This window comes from Lathyrus oleraceus, chromosome 2 (genome assembly GCF_024323335.1).
Source record: "Lathyrus oleraceus cultivar Zhongwan6 chromosome 2, CAAS_Psat_ZW6_1.0, whole genome shotgun sequence".
Taxonomy (NCBI): Eukaryota; Viridiplantae; Streptophyta; class Magnoliopsida; order Fabales; family Fabaceae; genus Lathyrus; species Lathyrus oleraceus.
Window position 1 is genome coordinate 152,035,351 of NC_066580.1, and position 8,397 is coordinate 152,043,747.

The window sequence follows — 8,397 nt, forward strand, 5'->3', positions numbered from 1 at the left end:
CAGTTATAGGCTCGAGTTCCCGACTCCCTATTAACTTGTTTGGTTGTTGTGTGCTTGGAAGCTGATATAAGTCCAGTGATTGGCATTCGGGTTCCAGTGTGGGTTTGTTTGGTTCGGAAGCTGATGTAAGTCCAACGATTGGCGTTCGGGTTCCAAGTTTGCCTGTGTTTGTGTGTGTCCTGTTTGGCGTGCGTGAGCCGAACTACGGTCGCTCTGATTCTCGTTCCAGACGAGATACGTAGGCATAGGATGCGATGTCCTAGCGAGCCCGTTCCTCTTATCCCCCACCTGTGTTGTTTTCGGTGTGTGTGTGTGGTGTTTGTTTTAGCAACCTTTTCTTTCTTTTAGAGCGTGGATCCCGTCGAGTACGACGGACGTGAGGGGTGCTAATACCTTCCCCTTGCGTAACCGACTCCCGATCCCATTCTCTTTGGTCGCGAGACCATGCTTTTCCCAGGTTTACTCTGAGCGTTTCCCTTCCCTCTTTTGGGATAAATAACGCACGGTGGCGGCTCTGTGTTGTTTTGTTTCAGCCCGCCGGTTGTTTTTCGCGAATGCGACAGCTGGCGACTCTGCTGGGGACATGAAGGATGTTGACTTGTGCTGGTCCATCTTCCCTAAGCGAGTCTTTCCTAGCGTTCTAGGATAGTTTAGGTTGCTTGTGTTGTTGTATTTATTGCATTTATTATTCTGACTGTGTATATATTTGCATAAATATTTGCATGCATCATGTGAGAAAATTCCTTACCTTGAATTAATTTTTAATGATAGCAAATTGTGTGATTATCATCCAAATGTTGGTTGTGCATTGCATTACATGATACATGTGTGTTTTATTATGTTTTTCATCCCACTATATTGTTGCATAACTGTACATACAAACCTACATTGATATTCCCCTTTAAATAACAATTAAAATGCATTTTATGTCAGTAAGCATCGATACATAAAGCCTCTGCATCGATACACACATCATGAGATAAATCATAAGACCTTTCTGTTCAGTATGCATCGATGCACACGAGTCATGCATCAATACATGGAAGACAAAATACTCTATGCATCGATACACACGATCCCTGCATCGATACATGACAAATTGAAACAGCCTGTGTATCAATACATACGCACCAGGCATCGATACATACTAGTGTAATAAGCACTTGCATCGATACACACGACCTTTGTATCGATACATGAATAATCAATTTCACCAAAATTCACATTACTTACAGTATGTATCGATACACACCCTTATGCATCAATACAAAAGACTGTTTTATGTTATAACAGCAACTGTTTTGCAGCATATAAAAGACAGGTTACAACAGCAGTGCAAAAAAACACGAATTCATTGAGGGAAAACAATTGAACACAGATCAAAAGCAGTGTTGGAGCAATTGTTTGTGAGCAATTAGAAACCTGAAAGAGACTTCATCTTCTTCATCTTCTCAATCACTTTTCTTCAAGAACATTTACACATAACCATTCTTGTTCTTTGGATTAAAGAAGCATCGAGATAACGTTCAGTGGTACGATCAAGGATCTAGCTGTGGTTTGCAGTGGAACGATCGAGGATCTAGCTGAGTCGAAGATTGAAGGGGGTTTCTAGGAAAAACCTACTGGTTTGTCCTTCAAGAACTGGAGTGTTCTTGAGGGTTTGGGAGTCACATTTGCAGAACATATTCAGCCGCAGCGTTGCGTTTGGAGATCGGGGGATTTCGCAAGCAGGTCGTGGAACCGGTGAATTGTTTGCAACTTTGTGCAGGAAAATCTTGATCGTGCTCAGATCAAGTGAAGGTTTATACAAGAAGAGGTTCTTAGAGTCTAGAATTCTGTCTTTGTATCATAACCTTGTATCAACGGATTCGGCAATAATTGATAATCAAAGTTCTCAATTTCATTTGAAATTGAGAGGGAGACGTACCCACACGCGAGGACGACGTGGGGAACTTCCTTACCAAATCTCTGCGTATCGTACTCTTACCTTATTCCTCTTTACGTTTTTCAAACTGTTTTCGCAATTTTAGTTAGTGTGTGGTGATTGCTTCTTTTTCAAGACAGCAGTGGCAAGAAAACTTTAATCAAACTTCATTGCTGTTTAACATTGATCACATACACACCAACTGTTTGATAAAACGGTTAGCTAGATTTTATTCATTGGAAATAGACTTTAATGATAAGTGCATTCAATTAGTTATAATTCTGGTGTGAATCGGTTCTGTCATTCTCATTAAAATCCAGCAATTAAACTTGTGTGTCCGGCTTTCTAGTAGCGGTTCAGAATAGACGGAAGTCGATTCGGGACTGATTTTTCCGCCAACTTTGAAAACTCTGATAAAATTTCAAATCCGTTAAATTCAAAAGAGGTGATCTATTCACCCCCCTCTCGATCACTAGCCACACCGTCTAACAAGTGGTATCAGAGCGCCGGTTCGCTGGTGCTCTGTGGCTGCCTGTAACAGTATGGATTCTGAACCAAAGGGGGCGTATAATAGAGCGCCTATTTTCAACGGTGAAAATTATGGCTACTGGAAAGACTGCATGCGAGTTCATATAAATTCTGTGGATAGGTTAGTATGGGCTGCCATTGAAAACGGTCCGTTTCAAATCACTATGACAAATGCGGCTGGCGCCATAGTACCTAAACCAGAAGATGATTGGAATGAGAAAGATGAGAAAAAGTGGTCGTGCGATTGGAGAGCTCGTAACATGTTAATTTCAGCACTTGGTGTTGATGAGTATTATCGAGTATCCCATTGCACGACAGCTAAAGAAATGTGGGACGCTTTAGAAGTTGCCCATGAGGGCACTACTGAAGTAAAACAGTCCCGCATTAACACACTCAATCAAGAGTTTGAGCTCTTTCGCATGAAACAAGGAGAATCCATCTCCGACATGCAAAAGAGATTCACTCATCTAACTACCCGATTGAATGCTCTTGGAAAACCTATTTCCAATGAAATTGCTACTAATAAAATTCTCAGGTGTCTTAGCAGGGAGTGGCAACCTAAAGTTACAGCAATCAAGGAAGCCAACGATCTTACAAGACTTACGATTACAACTCTATTTGGAAAGCTGGAAGAACATCAACAAGCCTTGGAAAGTCTTGAAAAATATGAGAATAAAAGTAAGAAGGAAAAGGAGAAGAAAAGAGACAAAGAGGGAGAGAAGAAGCCAATAGCTCTTGTGGCTTCTAGCTCTAAGTCCTCACGAAAAGAGCAAAGCGACAATGATTCAAGTAGTGACAAAGACTCGGATGATGAGGAAATGGGACTGTTTGTAAGGAGATACAATAGGTTCATTCGAAAGAATGGAGTCAAGCATTCCGACAAAAATCTCATGAAGTTTCGAAAACAATCTACAAATTCGAAACAAGAAGAGAACAAGAAGAGTAGAGGAAGAGGATCCTGTTTTAATTGTGGTAAATCCGGACACTATAAAACAGACTGCCCTATGAAGTATAAGGATCAAAGAAAAGATTCGCCAAAAGGGTACAGCAAACAAAGAAGAGCGTATATTGCATGGGAAAGTGATAGTGATTCATCAAGCACACAAAGCTCAAGTGATGATGATGAAGCTGCAAATCTGTGCCTTATGGCTCACACAAAAAATCTGTCCTACCACAAGAAGAAAAACAATGACAAAAAGGTAAAACAAGCCTATTACAATACTTTCTCCTCTATGTCTTTTTCGGAACTAAAAATAGCTTTTGAAAAACTGCATAAGGAAGCTGTAGATGCTTTTAAAAGACTATCTTCCGACAAATATATCTTCTCATTTTTGGAAGGTAAAGTCAACAAAGCTGAAATTGATTTAGAAGCATTGAAAACTAGTATTGCAGAAAATTCAAAAACTATTGACATTGACGGATGTAGTAGAGTTAGGTATTGTGACGCTTGTTATATTTGGCAAAAAGAGGTAAACACTCTTAAGGTCAAATTAGAGAAAGCGCTACAACCTAAAGTTACTTATGCCGTTGACTCCAAGTTGTTTAAGAAGTCATTGAATCCTCCATATGCAAAATACTCTTTTATTCTAAAGGATTCAATGAACAAGAAACAACAAACACATCATCATGGTTTATGTCATTATTGTTGCCATGCTGGCCATACCATTGAGAAATGCAAATTTAGGAGATTTCTTGTCCCTAAAGGCATTTATCAATGGAAGCCAAAAGGCAACCATGTTAGCACTTACCCACTTGGACCCAATGAAAATTGGGTACCAACTTCTCTCTTTTGATGTTGTAGGATGAGTGCCTTGCCTCCGCAGATAGAAGGTGGTTTCTTGACAGCGGCTGCTCAAGGCACATGACCGGTGACATATCGCTTTTTATAGACTTCAAGGCAAAGAAGAAGGGATATGTTACTTATGGAGACAACAACAAAGGAGCTATACTCGGCAAAGGTAGTGTAGGTAATCCCTCCACCACTACTATTCAAATGTCCTTTTAGTTGAGGGACTTAAACACAATTTGTTAAGCATAAGTCAACTATGCGACATGGGCTATAAAGTGTCGTTTACAAAAACTTGCTGCATAATTGAACATGTTGAACAAAACATTGTGTTTAAGGGTGTAAGAGTAAACAACATCTATATGCTTGACTTGTTTGATGTACCTTTAACAAATACTAAATGTCTAGTCACCTTGAATGATGATTCTTGGCTTTGGCATAGACGTTTAGCGCATGTTAACTTCGATTTGCTAAATAAGGTTGTATCTAAGGATCTAGTAGTCGGTCTACCAAAAATAAAATTTTCAAAAGACCACCTATGTGACGCGTGCCAAATGGGAAAGCAAACAAGGGTGTCTTTTAAATCTAAAAATGTAATTTCAACTTCACGACCCCTTGAGCTTCTCCATATGGACCTCTTTGGACCTTCTAGGACAAAGAGCCTAGGTGGAAATTACTATGGCTTTGTAATAGTTGATGACTACTCTAGATTCACTTGGACTATATTCCTTCATAGCAAAGATGAAACTTTTTCTGCTTTTAAAAATTTTGCAAATCTGTCCCAAAACAAAATGAATTCCAAAATAGTTACAATTCGTAGTGATCATGGTGGTGAGTTTCAAAATTACCACTTTGAGAAGTTTTGTGACAAGTATGGTATTGAGCATAACTTTTCAGCTCCTCGCACTCCACAACAAAATGGCGTTGTGGAGCGTAAAAATCGTGTTTTAGAGGAGTTGGCAAGAACAATGCTTAATGAGGGTGGATTACCAAAATACTTTTGGGCTGATGCTGTTAGCACAGCCTGTTATGTTCTAAACAGAATCTCAATTCGCCCTATTTTAAACAAAACTCCTTATGAACTTTTGAAAGGAAGAAAACCAAACTTGTCACATCTTCACGTATTCGGTTGTAAATGTTTTGTTTTGAACAACGGTAAGGAAAACATTGGGAAGTTTGATGCAAAAGCGGATGAAGGCATTTTTCTTGGTTACTCACTGTCAAGTAAGGCATATAGAGTGTATAATAAGCGTTTACTTACTGTTGAAGAATCTGTTCATGTTTCTTTTGACGAGTCTTATCCGAAAAATGTCGGAAAAGGTATTTCTTTTGATGACACAGGTGTATCTACAGAAGACATACTCAAGGAAGCTGTTGAAGAAACTGATCAGTCCAAAACAGCTGCCCATGAGAAGGAGGAAGATACTAGTCATGAAGAAATTGAGGAAGAAAAGACAGCTGAAGTGAATGATATTCCAACAGCTTGGAGATCCTCAAAAGACCATCCCATTGACAACATCTTGGGAGACATTTCAAAGGGAGTATTGACTCGTTCTAAGATAAGCAATTTTTGTTCTCACTTCGCGTTTGTTTCACAAGTAGAACCTAAGAATGCCAAAGAGGCCTTGATTGATGAATTTTGGCTCATGGCCATGCAAGAAGAGCTTAATCAATTTAAAAGAAATGACGTTTGGGAACTTGTCCCTCGTCCGCGAGATCATCATATCATAGGCACTAAGTGGGTTTTTAGGAACAAGCTTGATGAAAACGGAGTGATTACTAGGAACAAGGCACGTTTAGTAGCACAAGGGTATAACCAAGAGGAGGGCATAGACTATGAGGAAACTTATGCTCCAGTTGCTCGCCTTGAAGCTATACGTCTTTTGCTTGCCTATGCGTGTTCTAAGGATTTTAAGCTTTACCAAATGGACGTAAAGAGTGCCTTTCTTAATGGTGTTATAAATGAAGAAGTATATGTTTCACAACCTCCCGATTTTGAAAATGATGAAAATCCAGATCATGTTTACAAACTAAAACGAGCTTTGTATGGTCTTAAACAAGCCCCTCGGGTTTGGTATGAAAGGCTTAGCAAATTCCTAATTGATCATGGATATTCAAGAGGTAAAGTGGACAATACACTCTTTATTAAACACAAAGGGAAGCACATTCTTTTAGTTCAAGTTTATGTCGACGATATCATATTTGGTTCAACTAACATACACTTGGTCGAAGAATTTTCTAAGGTTATGCAGGGTGAATTTGAGATGAGTCTAATGGGGGAGCTGACCTACTTCCTAGGACTGCAAATAAAGCAACTTGATGAGGGTACAGCAGTATGTCAAACAAAATACTGCAGAGAACTACTCAAGCGCTTTGGAATGAATGACTCAAAATCGATTGACACCCCAATGCCTACCAACGGAAATCTAGACAAGGATGAGCACGGTAAGTGTGTAGATGTCAAAAGGTTCAGAGGTATGATTGGATCTCTCTTGTATCTTTCTGCTTCTAGACCTGACTTCATGTTTAGTGTTTGTATGTGTGCACGCTATCAATCAAATCCTAAGGAATCGCACCTTAAAGCGGTAAAGCGCATATTTAGATACCTTCACGGAACACCTAAATATGGGCTTTGGTATTCCAAAGGAAGTGATTGTAGCTTAGTAGGGTACTCCGATTCTGATTTTGCTGGCTGCAAATCAGATAGGAAGAGCACAAGTGGTACATGTCACCTGTTTTCAAACTCTGTAGTCAGTTGGCATAGCAAAAAGCAAGTTTCTGTAGCTTTATCAACTGCAGAGGCAGAATACGTTGCAGCCGGTAGTTGTTGCGCTCAGATTTTATGGCTGAAGCAGCAACTACAAGACTTCAACATTCAACTCAAACGTATTCCTATCAAATGTGACAACACTAGTGCCATAAACCTTACTAAAAACCCTGTTTTACACTCACGCACTAAACACATAGAGATTAGACATCATTTCCTTCGTGACCATGTTGAAAAAGAAGACGTCATCTTTGAGCACGTTGATTCCAAAAATCAGCTCGCTGACATTTTCACTAAACCATTGGCAACGGAACCTTTCTTCAACATTCGTCGCGAATTGGGAATCTTAGATCTTTCTCAATTGATGTCATATTCATGTTATCTCTTAATTATATTATGCCTCACCATGGTTGATAAGAGCTGTTTTAGATGTCAATTATCCATCACACGAGTTCTCCAACAGAGGTAATATCAATCCTTTCTACAATTTTCTTATTGCAAAGTGATTGTGTATGTTACATCAAAAGTTCTTACTCTAGTTGATACAAAATTTGATTGCATATACTCCTGTCCATATTGTGTGCACACTAACAATTTGACTTCTGAATCTCTGTTGAGCATAATCATCATGACAGTGCATAATGCATATTCATACTGCATTAAAATTCATTAAAAACTGGTTCAGCATCAGTATGCATCGACACAAACGAAGCCTGCATCGATCCATATATTCTAAAATTCAATTTTTTTCAAAAACTGCTTCAGGATGTATCGATGCATCCATCGCATGTATCGATACACAGGGCAATTGTAAACACTTGGCATCGACGCATCCATCGCATGTATCGATACACATGACAATTTTGAATACTTGGCATCGACGCATGACTATCTGCATCGATACATACTGATGCTATCTGAATTAAATGCATTTCTTTCTCTCTCATGCATCGACACATCAGCCAATCATATCACTTCCTATCTCATTACTTCATCTCATCTGCCCTCAAAAACCCCAAAACCAGTGGCTAACCCTAACCCTCCTCATCTTCACTCTCTCTCACAAACTTGGTAAAACCCTAAATCTCACATCACCATGCCTCCTCCTCCGCCTCCGCCAAGCTACCGAGATCCTGACAAACATGATGAGGAATCCTGTGGTGGCAACAATCCAAATTAACCCACCTGCACTTCATCTCATAGCATTTCATCTCATATTGCTCTAGTTTTATTTGGTTGCACAATATATGGTTTAGCTTATGTAACTCTTAAACTCGTTCGTATCTTTAAAACGCGTTTCAAATTCTGTTTATCTCTTTTGTTATTGCCCTTATTCTTCATTCTTTGTGAATGATTCCTTACTTTGAAGCTTCATTCTATGTGTTTGATAGC